The sequence below is a fragment of the Centruroides vittatus genome, unplaced genomic scaffold (assembly GCF_030686945.1).
Source record: "Centruroides vittatus isolate TY-2023 unplaced genomic scaffold, ASM3068694v2 contig_926, whole genome shotgun sequence".
Classification (NCBI taxonomy): domain Eukaryota; kingdom Metazoa; phylum Arthropoda; class Arachnida; order Scorpiones; family Buthidae; genus Centruroides; species Centruroides vittatus.
In genome coordinates, this window is record NW_027122612.1 from 3657743 (window position 1) to 3676582 (window position 18840).

General features: G+C 30.3%; 2 protein-coding genes across 2 annotated transcripts in view; both read right to left on the reverse strand.

Annotated features, from left to right (window-relative positions):
• ZnT49B (Zinc transporter 49B) overlaps positions 1-18840 on the reverse strand; it is a 197083-nt gene that overhangs the window by 68137 nt on the left and 110106 nt on the right. The gene's annotated exons all lie outside the window — the stretch shown is intronic.
• Positions 1-18840, reverse strand: part of fid (fire dancer) — a 95327-nt gene that overhangs the window by 18027 nt on the left and 58460 nt on the right. Inside the window, exon 3 of the mRNA XM_067281685.1 lies at positions 18033-18171. The gene's annotated coding sequence lies outside the window, so the exon portion shown is untranslated. The remainder of the gene's footprint in view (positions 1-18032; positions 18172-18840) is intronic.

Sequence of the window (18840 nt, forward strand, 5' to 3'; positions counted from 1 at the left end):
TGGCTCAGTCGACAGGATTACATGTTGCATGCGGAAACACTACAGAGGACTAATTACAGTTGGACGTTGAACACACTGTTTATAGCCTTTAGGTTTTATACCTTCAGATTGGTGATCATCTTCAGCAATGTTCTCTTTACAGCATGAGTGTAAAAATGTCTGTTGCTTGCAGCGCCAAATGTGTCATTTAGTAGTGAGTTTTGGTACTAATTTTTAAGGAAACCCCTTCTGCACGTACTAAAATGTCACCATACCAAATTTGGTTATATTTGGACTGCTAAATATCTCTCTAAACAGCATTAAATAGGAATGTTTTAATTTCGATTACTCGATGACCCGGATTGATTTGATTGATTATTTGATTCAATATAAATAATACGATTAACGGCATCTCGCTTTCATCTTCTAATAATATAATATTGTTTTAGTTTACACGTATATACTGTATATTACACAAGAACACACATTTTCAGCCATTATTACGACAATAAATTAAGCGACATGCCCGAAGCCCACACATTAAAAATAAGCACTGTGGGGAAGTTATGATTTATTATACCGTATTTGATTGATGCATCCAGTGTTTCATTGTTGTTTGAACATTAAGTCTGCGGTGGAAAAATCCGCTTCGACTTAGGAAGGCACTGATGCAGGCAAGGAGGCTAAAAATCTATAATTTGTATAGTACTCATTATAAATATATAATACTAGTACAAGTACTTCGTTGTTTTGAAGTTGGTAACTCAACTTTTTTTTGTGTTTGTGTTAATAAAATATAAAAACAATAGTATATCAATAATATATTATGTTTATTTGTTATTCCCTAACAAAGTCAGTTTCCACTGAGCGGACGTAAGCTGAAGAGTGAACATCAGGATATATTACCCACACGTAAAGAGAGTAATTTTCATAAAGAAATACAAGTTTAAGCTTTTTATTGTCGAGTTAAAAAAAGTCAAAAGAAACTAAAAAATCGAACAATTGTGGATGGTTAACCTGTTTTTGATTAGTAAAAGTTCGATGAGAAACCTGCTTAACCAGTTTCGATTACACCTAGATTACTGGTTAAACAGTTTCGATTACACCCAGATTACTGGTTAAGCAGTTTCGATTACACCCAGATTACTGGTTAAGCAGTTTCGATTACACCCAGATTACTGGTTAAGCAGTTTCGATTACACCCAGATTACTGGTTAAGCAGTTTCGATTACACCCAGATTACTGGTTAAGCAGTTTCGATTACACCCAGATTACTGGTTAAACAGTTTCGATTACACCCAGATTACTGGTTAAGCCGTTTCGATTACACCCAGATTACTGGTGAAACGGTTTAGATACCTTACTAGCAAGCATTATTCCTATAGTATTCAATAATATTACACTGTATAATAATAAAACAACGGATATTGGTCTGTAGTTTTCAAATCACAGACTTACAAATTTCCACTGGCGTTTACATTTCTGTCTTGCTGTCCTTCATGAATCTCTAAATTGCAATTAGATAGATGAAAACCGAGACCAGATATGGAAAGCTTGGTGGCCGAACGCCCTGATTAAGTATACATGAACTTCCGGTCTAAACCGAAAGTCACGTGATTTCAATTTAAAAATTTTCTCCAGAACAGAATTAGACCTCTTTTGTGATTAGGAAAAGTGTAACGTACAGGCGCAAGACATTACTAAAATCAAGAGCATATATTTTAAATTAAATAGATTAAAATTTGTACTCCGGCATTGTGATGATCCTACAGTAATTTTTGCTCGTTATCTATAAATTCTATTTTTTATAAAAAAAAATCCCTGATGAATAGATAGATGCATTATCCTATACTGTAACTTTTAATAATCTTTTCATTTTTACCATAATTTGTAGATACCATTAGCGTAAAAACTTTCGTCTTTTCTGTCGAAATTTCGAATGCGTAATTTTCGAAATCCAACTTCTTTGATATTTTTCCATTAAGATAATTTTACGAGAATCTCAACGTAAAAGTCTGGTGAATACGATGTCTAGCTGAATACATTCCAAGAAAACTGCAATAATTATTGCTTGGCAATCGAAGGGATGAATAATCTGGGATTATCAGGGGAAAACAATACTTTCCTGATTCTGTATACAAAACCATTTTAACTACCAATCCGTTTAGTCGCGTAATTAACGCAGTCAACCGCGTATACTGGTCGGTTATTATAAACAAGGTCTTAGATACGCTCATTCACATACTCATATACACAAACCCCGACCCTGTCATTGGTTGAGTAGATAAAACCACTGAATAGTAGTTGGTCGTGAATTTGCGCCTCGCCAACAAACTATGTCACGTGAAGTTTTTGGGTTTTCTTCACGTGTCTAACACCTAAATAGGGGCCAGTTTCCCGTAAAAAATCCTTCTGGGAGTCATCTCCTCCTGGCAGATCGCCCATGTCCTGCGTTGCCATCAAATAAACAAGCAAAAACTCGATTTAGCACCACCGTTCGTTGGCGTTAAATCGAGTGTGACGCTAACCGAAGTAACGCGTACAAGAATTATATATCGTAACGAGACTTGAATTTTAGAGTTTGAAGAATTTGTCGATTTTGCAAAAGTGTGGTTGAGGCCGAAGTTTTCAACGCGAAAACGTGTACGTCGGACGTTCAGCGCCGCTTTCCTGTAAGCCTAGAAGTTTGACAATGACATTTGGAATGTCGAGCATGATTCCACTGACTTCCCAAACACCATTGTCAAACTTCTAGGCTTACAGGAAAGCGGCGCTGAACGTCCGACGTATACGTTTTCGCGTTGAAAACTTCGGCCTCAACCACACTTTTGCAAAATCGATCAAACGTTTATTAATTTACAGGGGGTCTTTGGTTAATATTTATAAGGAAAATATGCATTTACAAGTATTAATCGACTCTTTACGGGATGGCGCTAATTACGAGAGCGCTATATTGAGGTTATATTGTGTTTAATATCTATTATAGTAAAGCAATTGAACTACAACAACAACAACATCCAGGGTAACTAATCTCGAGTTATGTGAGTAACAACACGAAATGTGTTGGGAGTGTTATGCGTCAAGAACTCGTTCACTGAACGAGTTCTTAACGCCAACAAACTAAGGAGTAAGTAAAGTACCTCGTGATGCATGCCGTTACTCACATAACTTGAGACCAGATACCCAGAATGGTACAATGCAAATTTATCAATTTAATACACGCGAGAAGAAAGGATTTGGAACAAAATAAATACTAAAAAAGGTTCGTTTCTGATATATTTTTGAAAATAATCGAGTTATTATTCATTGTGACATCGTCACAATGCCGGGGTGCAATTTTTCGTCACAATGCTAGCATTTTTAGATTCCTCTGTATATCATACTTTTCCTGTTAACAATAGAGCCATGCCGGTTATCTATCTAACTCCGTTCTCGAGCTTAAGAAAGGACAGACAAACAGACAGACAGACGGATGCCAGTTGTCTGCGAGTTTTGAAAACTTTAGCCCAAATGCCAATGATTGAAAATAACGAATTTTTCTTTCCCGCATTTTTCATTTACGAAGAAGTACGTTAATTTCGTTCTGTATATTGAATAAATCAACTTTAAATTAATCAAAGTTCATTCAAGATACTTCGACATATTTTTAGTTTCTTAAAATTAAGCTTATAAAAATTAAAAATTAAAAATACAGGCATTATTTAAAATTCCGATATGCTTAATTATTTTGCCATTTATCATTCCAAACAAATTTAATCTATTAATTAAGCTTTAAAAGTGTTGTAGAACTACACTTAATTAAACAAAGATCCAATTACAGAACTGGCAAAATATCAAAAACCGATGGCGAAATTCCCGAATTAAACGAAAGAATCTTTACGGTAAATTCATCCGCACGATTAAATTCTACTCTTCTACAAATAAAAATCCAGTCAATTTAAAAATATTTCTTAAAAATCGTGAGAATATACTACACCGTTACGTCAATTTGACATAATTTTACGCTTCACGGTTATAAAAATACACAAGTATGACGTCAAAATGATGTAGATTGCACACTATTCTATAACTAAGGAAGTTTTTTTTATTAATATATATAAATATGCAATGAAATAAATCAAAAATTAAGCGGTTATATGTATAATATATCATGGAAATAATTACATTTAATGCATAAACATAAGTATAGCTTATCGTTCGTTTCAATATTTATAGATCTTGTCTAAAATCATCCCACGTAATCTATATATTTCTTTATTTATTTATACAGGTAAGTATTGTAGACAATTTCTTATCGTCTTTGCCATCATTATTCGTAAATCTCTTTTGTTATTATGCCTTTGTATCTTTGCCCTTTACTCCTTTATCGCTCGATTTTTCTATCTATACATTATGTAGGCACTTCTTTATCTAATGTGTTTTTTTTTTTTTTGGTAAGAAATTTCTGACAGAAACTCCTGTTTCGTGTCGTAACAATTAGCTTATATAATATTAAATTACACAAAATATTCATTAATTTTTAAGCATTCCAATATATAAAAATTCCTGTAGTTACAGGTAATTAATATACACACCGAGTTAAAACTCCCTTTTCATTCCAAATGTACTGAAGATATATTCATTTTATTAATGTATCGATAGTTACATAGAATGGGATCTTTTTACTGACCTTCAAAATCATTTTCAAGGTCAACAAAAAGGTTCCATCCTCATGACTTCCTGCATAACTACATTAGCAAAATCAATACATGTTTAGTACTTTTGGAATGAAAAGTCTGCAAGGCAGTTTTGAAATAGCCTATATGTTACCAGTGCCTGATTACCCACTAGGAACGTGAGGCATATGCCTGTTAACGTTGCAATTGTATATCATAATTTATAAATAATTCTATAGCTACACATAGACATTATCAGCTTATGATGTCTTAAAATTATGTAGAAGGCCCCCAAAACTTATTCTGCCACTGTATTTTTCATTGTCTTTCATTGCTCTTCTTAAGATAAATTTTTTATTATTTTCTGTAGTTTTGTCATATTTTCTTGCAAATTTAAATACAAAAGTATTCTAGAAAAACGGGTAGAATATAATCTAATATATTCTTCCAATAAATCCATATTTATCATTATCCTCCATTATTCATGTCTCACAAAGAAAAATGTATTTTTAATTGTTTTATCTTTGTTGCTATGGCACAGTCTCATAAAATAGTGAAAAAAGAGCTGTGATCTCTGATATTTTAAAATACGATCTTCGAAAAACAATAATAAGTACGTAATCTCTTCAAAAATCTGTAATAATCCATGTAAAGTTCTCCCATGATTTATTCATTCCATCAAAACTTTCATTTAACTTAATATAAGGCTTAAGGATATAGACAATAAGGCTCCTTTTCTCTTTCTATTTTTAAGAATAAAAACTCAGAAATAGAAAAAATCGAATAAAAATAAATATTTTAAGTTTTATAGTTTCCTTATATTTAAAAAGATTTTTTCTAGAGTTATAGAAGATTAATAAGATCTAGAATCAGATAAAATGATGTTTAAATGAAGGATTTACTGAAATATGGCACCATAATTCATACACTTTCTTTCAAATTATAAAGAATAAAGGAGCTAAACATCCTTAAGAAGATTTTTAAACGAATTTTTTAAATAAAAGTTACTATAAAACACAGAGATTTATTTAAAACTAAAGAGTTTAATCTCCAAGTATTCGGTTGTAATAAAATATACTAATTAAAGAACAAAAAAAAAAAATATTAAATTTTAAGTCATTAAAACATTTCTCTACATGAAAAATTCCAGATAAATATTAATATTTGAAGGTAATTTGAATAAATAAAACGTCACAAAATAAAAATATATCATCAATGAAATTCATACCATTTGTACTCAGAAGAGAGAGAATACAATCTTACTACAACACCTTATCAATAAAATGATCATTCTTAAAATTAATGAATAATCGATAAAGATTTACAATATAAATAATACAGACAAATACAGTAAAACCTGTCTAAAACGGACTCTAAAAAACGGAAAGAAAGCTTATATAAACAAAACCATTTGCTCTGTAAAATGCTAATACTGTATATACCGGAAACCTGTCTAATGCGGAAACGGAAAACTTTCTGACAGCCAATTGCATTACATAACCTGTGTATGGCGGAATTTTCGGCGTAACTACGGCTAAATTGTAAATTACAATTAACGCTGTAACTTGTCGGATCGAAGCCTTGTTGGCTGTTGACGTATCAGTTGTTTTTTTTTTGTATTCCCATTGTCCGAAAAGTAGCTGTAACAATACAACTGTTTTCTTCACAACTCTTTAGAAGAGTCAATTAACGAAAACCTGCCAAAATAGAAAATTATATACCGTGTTAAACAGGTGTTACTATATTTAAAAAATTAATATAATTAGGAACTGAAAGAGGTGATATGGAACATTTGTAGGGCTTCATTCTTCTCCAAATCTATTATAATATATGAATAAAACCAATAAAATAAATAAAAATAAATTTTACAACATTTATTAAGGAAAAAATTTATATCATTTACAGAATAAGTTTTTTTTACGTGAAAGATTACATTTTGGTGTTTTTATGCGGGAACACGGGCATATGTTATTGCTGAGCACTACTATCTGAGCTTGAATATAATATTCAAGTCTGATGTATTGATTATTCTGATAAGAAGTTCCCAAACACAGGCTATCTAGAAAGTATAGCAAAGTTATTGCGGTGTAATAAATCAAAATTAAAATGGCAAAGAAGTTTGACTGACTTGAAATATCGAATTAGAACAACATTTTGATACTACCTTTAAATAAACACATAAAAAGAAGAAGGGACTAAAGAAGGATACGAAAGAAGAGGAAGAAAGGAGACGAAAGAAGAAAAAGTAAGACGAAGAAAGACGAAGTAGTAAGATGAAGAAAAAGAAGAAGTAAGATGAAGAAGAAGAAAGGAGACGAAAGAAGAAAAAGTGAGATGAAAAAAGAAGAAAAAGTAAGATAAAGAAAGAAGATGAAGTAAAATGAAGAAAAAGAAGAATTAAGATGCAGAAAGAAGAAGAAGTAAGATGAAGACGAAAAAACGAGACGAAAGAAGAGGAAGAAAGATGATGAAGAAAGGCAAAGAAAGAAGAAAAAGGACGAAGAAAGATTTCGAGACAATTCACGAAGCTAGATGCTGCCATCGAAAAGAGGCTAAACCATTTTATAAAATAGCAAACGTTTTTAACATTCCAATTCAGTTTTCTTTTTAAATTCAATTTTATTTGTTTAAACATTACTATATTTTGCGATTCAGATAAACGAGTTTCTGGAACACTTTTGACTTTCGATATAACGGATTAAAAGGGGAAAGAGCTAGTCCAATAAGGCCAATTGCCCGTTGTACATCACAATCAAGTATAGAGAGACGAAACCTTATCGTAGAACAAAGTAAACACGAGAGAAACAAATAACAAGCTTACAAGAAGTGACGTAAGTAATAGCTGCCGGCGCTTTCTCTCTGCCTAGCGGACATTTCACACATTAACAATCGTAGTCTAACATCCTCAAATACTGTATTTTTTACTTCGACGAATATTTCTAAACAATCGGATTTGGTCTGTTGTTTACGTCTGTTGTATGTTATATCGTAATATCCTAAATTGAGAGTCCACTTTATATAAAAATATTAAAAATTCACAACTACATATGACTTTATTTTAAAATTATTCTAGCTATCTTTCTAATGTCTGTGAATTAATTACAAAACTAAGAGAGTTTGTTTGTTTGTGTACGACAATGCAGCTCACTGGCAATTTTCTAAGGGGATGCCACCCGGAAAGACTTTCTACGTGAAACTGGCCCATATTAGGTCTTACAAACGTGAAGAAAAGCGGAAAATTCCATGTGGCAGGCCCATTGGCGAGGCGCGAACCCACGACCAGTGTTCAATAATCATTTGTGGGCAAACATAAGAGAAATAAACAAAAAGCCACCTCTAACCATTTCATTAATTCGTGGACGAGAAAAGTTTGTTATATGTTATAGTTTATGGCTACAACCAGAGATGGGAAGTCGAGGAGTCGAGGAGTCGAATCTTTTTATGGGACTCGGGAGTCGGAGTCTATTTTAAAAAATACCGGCTCAGGGGACGGGAGTCGTGTATTTATCTCTCGATTCCTTATCCCTGGCCACAACAATTTAGGCAATCTCGGTTATTAATGAAGTAAAGTTATCATCATTTTTGACTAATTTTATATATATATAATCTATATTCCCTTATATAAATATAATCTCTTAGAAATTTCAAGTAATTGATACTCAAGATGTTATTTATTTAATAATTAGCCATTATTTAAAGAAAACATTTCTGTTAAAACTTTTATTTTTCTAAGAACTGAAGCGCATAGAATTAACGAAACAATTATTATTAAAATTTAATTTTACAATTAAAAAATTTATAAATTATTTATTATTTGGCTTTATAACAGAGAAAAATCAATTTCATTTTCGTACTTTTTAAACACAATAAAACTCAAATAAATACTGTATTTTTAAATATTGAAATTTTAAAAAATTTCAATATTTTTAAGTGGAAAATTATTTTAGGAATTCACATTTTTTTATGCGAAATACCAGTACATAGCCTAATGTCCACTACAAACAGGCCTACCCGCAATGGGGTAGCTTCCTTTTAATTCTCTCCAATCTGAGAGCTCCGACTGTCTTTTTTTCATGTTCATTATGATTTCAGCCAGAATCATGGTCACGAATCCAAATCCCACAGAACGATAGGCGAACAATAACGTCTTTACAAATAGACTATTAGTTCGTCTCCCCTAATAGAATCAACCAGCACGTTGCACGAAGGATGAAGACTTTATCCCTCGTGAGGAAAAGGAATCCTTCATCTTCATCGTGAGGAAAAGGGAGAAAACCAGAGTCCTCCAGAAAAATAAACACCTACTTGCCGCCATCTGATTTATTGTTTTCTTCGGATTTAACAAACATTACTAATGTACAGTACATAGGTACATTTTATGTTACTTTTATTATACAGCAGATATTTTTTATTGTAAGGTATATTGATCTGAATACAGGCAGAAAAATTTTAAATAAATATTAAATAAAACTGTAGAAAATAGTTTTTCAATGCAAACAACGTCAATGTTTATATATTTTTTCTAACACAGTAAAAAAGAATTATTCGAAAATCAATAATGACATAAAAATTATTATTTGATATTCCAATCTTTCAAAAACTTTTATATGATTTTAAAATTAGAAAAATATTTCATTAATTTTAAATATTTTTGAGTTTTTCTCCAACAATATAATTATAATCTAATATCTAATATATGGTCTGATGGCGGAGCGGTTAAGGTGACAGCTTGCGGTTTTGGGGAACCGAAATCGAATTCACACGGATGGAAAAACCCCGGATTTTTTCGGTGTTAGTCCTAGATATAACGGCTCGTATCTTATCACCTGGTTTCTCCATTGTGGGCCTGGACGAATCCATAATGGGCTTGCTGAAAAGAGGCCCTCTCGATGCGACAGGTAGGAATCAGTTTAAAATTAACAGTTTCGTACTTGGAGCATTAAATATTTCATTTAATTAGAATACTTACCATACCTTCTATACAGTGATGCGATAAAAAAAGGCAATTACCCGGACCCTCACCAACAAGGAGCTCCAAACTACTCTATTATAGGAAAATGTTTCCCCCAAAAAATTCCTCGAAAAAATGTCAGAAGTCGACATTGTACATGGGACCCCTAATTCAAATTTGCCTGGGCCCTATGAAGCTATAACGCGCCACTGATTCTATGGTATTGAGTATAAGATATTTTAAAAATAATTGTGATATTTTACACATAGAAATGCATTATGACTTAACATTTTACGATGTTAAAATTAAAAGAATTGTTCTTTATTTTTCGAAGAAGTGAAATAAAAAAAAAAAAATTGAAGAAGTTTTCATTTTCTATCTTTTCATTTTTAGTGAAAGATTGAAAATTTCTAGAGCAAAAAACGTATGACCATTATCAACACAGACAGAAAGGATCGATGAAAAGGGCATAAAATTATTACTAGAAACCTGTACTTAGAATAAATATATAAAAAATTATAAAATTCTTCAATCTGAGAAATATTTTAAACTAGAATAAGTATTTATATAAATATTATTATATAAAAAAATCAATTTATTTCACGAAAGATTTATTAAAATAACCCTTTTCGACTTCTAAAGTGTGTGAGAGATTTTGAACTATTTTCAAGTTTTATATCACAGCAAAAAATGCTAATAATTTTAAATTAATAAATGAATAAACGTACCGAAATTATTTATATTAAGAAATTATAAACTTATGGCTACTTACATAACTTGCGATTTTCAACCCGAGTAGTTCGTTGCAGGGGTGTAGAGTTTTGTTGGTTAATGTTACCTATGGTTCCAAAATGGCGGCTCGTCTCTGATTTCAGCAAACAGAAGAAAGGAAACCGTGGGACGCACGTTCTAACCTAGCCTAACCTATTCTAATAATTTGGTTGGTAATAACTATGGTAATTTATTAGAATAGGTTAGGCTAGGTTAGAACGTGCGTCCCACTGTTTCCTTTCTTCTGTTTGCTGAAATCAGAGACGAGCCGCCATTTTGGAACCATAGGAAACACTAATCGTTTTGTTTAACCATAGCACAAATTAGCAGAATTCGAATCAAAATAAAGCAGAATATATACAAAATAAATAGAAATAACCTTACACACAAAAAGCTAGAACCATGAAGTAAGCCATACGAGTAGCCATAAGAGCACCCCATTAATTACATTACTTTTACTTTCCCGGATCTGGTATAATTATATAACAGAGTAAGCGCTATCGGTCAAAATATGATCCCCAAAGGTTTTTACATTTTTGGACTCAGGGCACCTCAAAACGTTAAGAAATGCAAAAAAATTTGGGGATTTTTTTAAATGTATATATGAATGTTGTGTGGCACAATTTTATCCGCCCACTTTGAAGTTTCATAACTCTTGTGCTTTTTGTCGAAAATTTTTAAAATTTTGCAGGAAGGTTCGTGTATTGAGAGATCGATGCTATTAAATTTTGGTAGTTAAAGGTCGAGGGGATAGGAAGACAAAGGGAGGAGTTGTGTGCCATATCTCGAGTAGGATCGGACTTAACGACGATTTTACTCGCTATTAGCACTTACAATTTTTTTTTAATATAAAAAACCATTCACTTCTCAATATTAAGCTTATTGTTATTTTATAATAATTAAAAATATAGAAAGTTTTTTTTTTAAAAATAAAATATTATAATAGATGGCATCACACACGCAGTTTTAAATGTTGCAGGGAAAGTTAAGCAACTCGTTGCTGGATTCTTTTATATTTTAAAATAAATAAGGAAAGAATCGATTCCACTCAATTTCTTAAAAATATTTCTAGAACTTGTAAAAGAAAAAGATTAAGGCAATCAAAGATTTTTATTGATCCCAATTTAAGATGGAAAGCCACGAGCTTTGTGCTATCAACACATTTAAACGCTTGGGTTTTCCAGGTTTACTACGTGACACTCATCATCAGCAAATAGGATTATCCTTTCTTTTTCCAGACTGCCAAGCAGTGACTTTGTTATTCTAATAGCGAATATAATTTTTTATAATTAATAAAATCTCCTTATAAATACTTTCAAATATAACTTGATTAAAGATAACGTAATTAAAATCTCAATATTTCAACATGGAAGTACGTAAAAAGCGGCAAAATAAATACATTTACATTATAATTAAAATACAAATATCAAATTATATAAATATAAAGTGATTTTTTTTTAGAAAAATTAGCATTGTATCCATGGATACTTGAAATTAAATTATGCTCATGGTACGGTCGGTTATACATGTTTTCGCATCGATTTTACAATATTTTTCCGCCATAAATAATAATAAAAACTGAAATTTCTAATATGAATAAAGCATTTTGTTTATTCTACGGGAAAATCCACATAAAACCATTTCTAGAATTCATAAGAAAACATTGAACGTTGACTGGAATTTCCATTTACCCATTAGGAAAAGAGGTAACATTTACTTGAATCTGGATAAAGTTGACCAATTCATTCAAAAAGATGAGAAAATAAATGTGACATTTTCTTTACAAGAATTACAATAAAATTCATGAATATTTCATAAAAAGTAAAATGACGATATTGCTTAAGATCCTTGAAATCGTCAAACATTTACTAAATTTTATATTGAATATCGCCCGATTTCTGATATAAGATTTATATCTAAATCACGAAAAAGAAATCTTTCTCTGTCAGAGGGAAGTTATTTATTCTTAAATTCGAAATCTTTTACTTTTTTCTATTTAACAGTTTAGAAGAGACTCGAAACTGATTTATTATTTTTGTAAACTTTAAAAGGGGGCTTCACGTGGAGTTTTGCGGGTTTTCTTCACGTTTGTAACACCTAAATAGGGGCAGTTTCCCATAGAAAGTCCTCCTGGAAGATCGTCCACGTGTGCAGTATACAAATAAACCAAACCTATTCATGTTAATCCATTCATTTCTTGTCATTTTCTAAAATAAAAAAAAAATGCTGTATATAAACAAATACTAAGCTTAAACCATTATATATTCTTGGCCAATAATGAAAATATTGGATAAGGACCCAAACAAAAGCTACTTTTAAAAAATCTGACAAGGACTCTTGTACGAATTCCCGACTTCAACAAGAAGTTAAGAGCTTCAAGAGGTAAAAGTAATAATTTTTAAAATTTTCAAGCCTTATTTTTGCGAATCGGGATGAGTTAAAAAATGTAAATACCAATAATGAATATAATTTTAATTAAATCTGATCTATCCTATTACCGGATTTCCCGTTTACTTCTTATCTCAAAAATGTAATAGCATCAGTGTTCCATATATAAAAGTACTCCCAAACTTCAAAATTTTTGCTCATTGAATTCTGAGAGATAAAGAAGAATACAGCCAACACACACAGATACACGTACAGAATTTTGTTCCAGTTTATCAAATCGGAACTTTGAAATATTGATAAATGCAAGAAATCTGAAGGATCAAAAGTTTGATCGATTACAACAATTTTCCTTTATTCTATAATAGCCGGAAAAGTAAAAATAAATCAGTATTAACCCTATATTTAATTGAAAAAGTTTAGTTTATCTTTCATCCTGTTAATTAGGGAATATTTACACTGCATAATTAAGAGTGCTTCATCGAGTCTTTTCAGTATTATGTTGCCATTCAGCTAATGTTACCACTCGCACGTTTTCAAATTGGAGCTGAACTTTACTGATATGTGATTTTTATTAAGCATTTGTATGATGAATTTTGTATAACACAACTTATCGAGTGAATGTTCCTCAGCCCTTTTAATTTTTAATTAAATTCAAGTTATGTCCATAATAAAATGATTAATTAAGAAAAAATTTTTGGTCAAGAGTTGAAAATACATCTCGATTGATAATCGAATCCTTGTAATTCAATAATTTTATATATTGTATTTAAAAATTTTTTAAAAATTATAAGTTTGATATATTACATCTATCAAAAGGTCAAAGCTAAGAGATTTATATTGAAAAGTGATTTCCAATGGGGGAGAGTGGATAAAACCACTGAACACTTAGTCGTGGGTTCGCGCATCTCCAACACACTTGTAGCGTGTAAATAGGGGCCAGTTTCTCATAAAAGACCTCCCAGAAGGCATCCCCTCGACAGATCGCTTACGTGTTGCTTTATCGTAACCAAATAAATCAATAAATAAACCCAAAATGGGCGATACAGTTTCCTTGAGGGTGGTAGAAGACTCAAGAGGTGTTGGAAAGCAAGGGAAACAAAAATTCATTTTGGAACAATATATATATAAGAAATATATTCACTCTAAGGAGCAGTAATCCGAAAATTTTGGAAAACAGCGAGCTAAATTATTAAATTTGCAAAATGTTATTACATTAAATATTTTTAAAAAGTGAGCGCAATGAGGATTATGGGCAACTCTTTCTTAATCTGCCACCAGTGACTGAGAAGATAACACCACTAAACACTAGCAGATGATGGCGGGTTCGCGCCTAACCAGCGTGATGGCCATATGAAATTTCTCAGGTTCAAAGTTCCAGTGTTTCTTGTCTAATTCCTAAATACAGGCTAGTTTCCTCATAGAAAGTTCTCCCGAGAGATTTCTCCTGGCAGATAGCCCACGTGTTGCATTATCTTATTCCATTTATCAAATCCATAAAAACTGGTCTTTATGTAGGTGTTAGATACGTAAGAAAACCTGGAAAACTCCACGTAGTTAAACCTTTTGATGAGTCTTGAACTAACTACAAATGTTCAGTGGTTTTTTCTTCTATAGAAACTGGTTTGAGAGACAATCTCTTGACAGATTGCCCATGCATTGCGTTGCCTTATTTACTAATCCAATCCAATCCTTCCTTAATCTGTTATCTTCTTCACACACACACACACACACACACACACACACACACACACACATACATACACACACAAATATATATAAAATTAATATTTAAAATAAAATGTTCTTGTTTTTCCTTATGATTTTATGACGTTAATTTGCAAGCTCAAGCAGCAAGGAGTGAGACTTGTCTATAAAGACTAGTCTATATTTAAATTTATTTTTAGTTACAGTGTAAAATATATTTCTTCTCTTTCCTGATAAAATGAATAAATTTAGATATATTGTTTACTGCCTTTGTTAGATTTTATATTATCTTAAAAAGTTTTGCACTGATTTAACGTTCTTTTAGTCAGTTTTAGTTAAGTTCTAGTAAATTAAAATTACGCTATCGTAAACACAGAAACGTAAAGTCGACCTTCTTGAATTTACTTAAGAGTTCACCTTACACCTGCATATTGTTTGATAAATGAAATACGTTAGACTAATAATATTGATAAATTCGAGAAAGAATTAAAAGTAGATGACTTATTGATAAAGAATACCAATGATTAATGATATTTTTTGAAAAGAACTGTGGTTCGGTAGTAACGTAATAAGCGAGAATAATGAAATGGAGGATTAATGATTCTGGCAAACCAATCTCGTTTTAACAACATTGAATTTTATAAAAGAATTTTTTCTCCCGAAGTAACTAAGCTTACTACAAATCATATTTAAATATAACAGTTCCTGTCACTTATTTTACATATTTAATAATACAATGAATTATTTTAAAAATTCTTAATAATTTATACTGCAATTTTCGTATCGCTTCTATAAAATAAGACACACACACTCATAGGCATGCATTATATATTTTATATATATATACATATATTGTGTTTATTTTAGTAAATCAATACTAAAATGCACTAAATTCTAAATATGTCATAAAAATTCATTATAATGTAACAAAAAAAGGTTAAAATATAGTCTACATAGGCTGCTAGCGTTATTCTGAAGTCTGGCTATATATAAATCTATATTCAGGGGTCTTATATAAATATATAGACATATATACATAAGGTAAATCTCAAAAAGGCACAGATTAATTAATTATATTTTCTTATAATATTTAAATTAATATACGTTATCTATTTCTTAACAGTATTCAAAGGAGTAGTTTTTCATAGGAGTCTAACAAATAAGAAGTGATGGCATGGCTTGCGAGGCACCTTAATTTTATATAGTTTAAAGTGAATATCATACATTAATTAAAATATATGCTTTCCACCTCAATTACAAGTGGTTTCCCCTGTACATCATACTTTTCCTTCAACAATAGAGTCGTGCCGGCCATCTATCTAACACCTTTCAGAAGAAATTTCTGAATTAAAATAACGTGACTTCCGGAATGCATCGGAAGTTCGTATATAGTTAATTAGGGTCTCCTGCCCCTAAGATTTCCATACCTCATTTCGAATTTTATCTATCTAACTCCGTTCTATCTAACTTTAAAGTTTTATAATAAATATTCATATTTATTATAAAATTTTAAAGTTTTTTTATGATAATATCACGTTAAAATTAAACTCTGAGTCGTATAATTACACGCACGTAAGTGATAATTGTGTAAACAGCTTTTTAATTAATTAAAAAGTATAAATAATTTAAAATATTTATTTATTAGTATTTCTATTAATATTAAAATAATTAGAAAATATTCTTTTATTTATTGTATATATCTACATAACTTTAACTTTCATTTTTCTGTCCAATTTACTACTGCTTTTAAGTTAAAAAAATTTCTAATTATTTCTACATAACTTTTCTTACTTTTTTACTTCCTATATATCCCTAGTGAATTCAATTAATTTTAAATGCATTCTGTTCTGTCAATATTTATTGTAAATAAATCATATTTTCTATTTTATATTCATATATGAAATAGAAAATATTGTCTTCTCTCTCTTCGCTAAATAAATAAATAAAGAGAGAAGAGAGAAGAAAAGAGAAGAAAACGAGGAAAAGGAAAGAGATGTGAAGAGAGTGGAGAGAGAGAAGAGAGTGGAGAAGCACAGAGTGTATACATACATATATATATACACACACTCTGTGCTTCTCCACTCTCTTCTCTCTCTCCACTCTCTTCACATCTCTTTCCTTTTCCTCGTTTTCTTCTCTTTTCTTCTCTCTTCTCTCTTTATTTATTTATTTAGCGAAGAAAGAGAAGACAATATTTTCTATTTCATATATGAATAAAAAATAAAAAAAAATGATTTATTTACAATAAATATTGACAGAACAGTATATACATTGTATATATGATTAGAAATATTCTACTCATAGTAGTTAGAAGACATTTTTTATGTATAAAAAGAATAAACATAATGTCACATTGTATTATTTTTCTTCTCTATAACAAAAATATATTTATAAAGATTTTGTAGTGATTTTTCTTCAAAATCTTTATTATTTTTTCCATCTGAACTTACCTTCTATACAACTATTATTTATCTATTGCTAGAGAGTCTCAAATTAATGATGAAATGTCTCAGTTATAAATTCTAATCATTTCCGTTTCCAGTTTCGTAAAGTTCTAAAAAATAACAGTTATTACTACGTAGTATAGTTCTTTTTGACACAAAAATCATTTTTTTCCACATTAAACCATTTGTCAGTTACAATAGATAGATTAAACTGATCACAAGTCTCGAAATATATATATATATATATACAGTATATTAAGTGCTGTCTGACAAATCATGGATTATAAGACATTGTATTGATATATCGTAAAATAGATAAAGAAAAACAATCAATTTTATTATTGTTTTATATTTTTAGTTCAGTGTAATTAATTATAATTTTTGATTTTTTACATTATTTTATATTCTAAGAACATTCTTATACGTATGTGAGGCATTTCAAATAATTAAATTTGAAAGGAAAACTAAGGACTATCATTATCTTGTTTTATTATTTCTTCGATTAGTTAATATAATTTCGTAAAAAATGTATTTAAATTCTGAATCAGCAGCATGATGTGTAGCGTGTGTACTAATGTACAGTACGTGCAAACAAAGAATAAGGTGAATCTGTTGAAGATGAAAAAAATGGAAACAAAATGATCAATTTAAGATGGTGATTTGTGTCCTGAATACGGCACGAAATGGATTTTATACATCACTGATAATTACTACATACTCTATACAAGTATTTATAATCAAGATAATAAATATATTTAGCGTATAATCAAGGCAAGAGTGTGGAGATCGATCAGGGATCCTTCATGCCTTCTTCTGATGTTTATCACACATTTTTCTACCTTTATACTTTTAAAATGGCATAGATTAACTTTATAGATCTTATAACTAAAATTTTATTATATAGATTCCGTACTAAGCTCCTATAAAAGCCCCAGTTTTATAAATTATACAGAGACCGACGAGAGTGGGTCCCGTGTATAACTTTACGTTACTTAAAGAATTCCAACTTAAAATATAAATATATTTTCATATTTAAGAGTGAAATATCTTCACAATTTAATATTTTAATTTTTTAATATTCTCGGTTTATTTTAACTTAGAAACAATAAAAAAAAAAAAAAAAATGTATAAAGTATGTACCTGTAGCAATGCTTTTCATCGCTTTCCGTGTCATCTTCGATTTGAACGTTGTCTTCAATGTTCTCTTCCTTGTTATACTTTATTATCTTCACAAACTTTCCCAGAAATCTATTCTATTTTGATACTTGAAAACCTATATCTATCAAAAAATAATATATATATATATATATTATATAATCTAGAAATCATTATTTAATTAATTCTATGCTGTAAAGTATAATTATAACGAGATTATTCTTACACAATTTACTTTAAAATTAATATAATAAATTCAAAATACGAGAAAAAATTTTTAAATTCGAGAATATTAGAACTGAATTCTACGACTGGTGAGCCTATATATGCTTTATATAATGGCATATCTTATGCAGCACTTTATTCTTTATTCATCTCTGTACGAAAGTGTATCGTACAAAATAGTTTAAGATTGATTTACTGAGAACGTACAGGAGTAATTCAGAAAACTGCATACAAATTAGAAATGTTGCTAGAAAAAAAAATTAAATGTGCTTGAGTTAATATCGAAAATCATTAATTCCAGGTATTAAAACATAAATCACATATTTTTTTTGCCCGGAAGGTATATATATATATATATATAGCTCTCTTGGGTGTGCAAACACACAATACGTCTTTGAACATAATCTGTCTATGATACTGAACTTAGAGAAAGTATTCTAGGAATCAATCACCTGTAAAGAGCAGACACTGTTCTTTACAGCTGATTGATTCCTAGAATAAAGGGGTAAAGGGGTGCAAAATACTTATATACTTCTATCTCTCTCCCTTCCCTATCTTCATCCTTCAT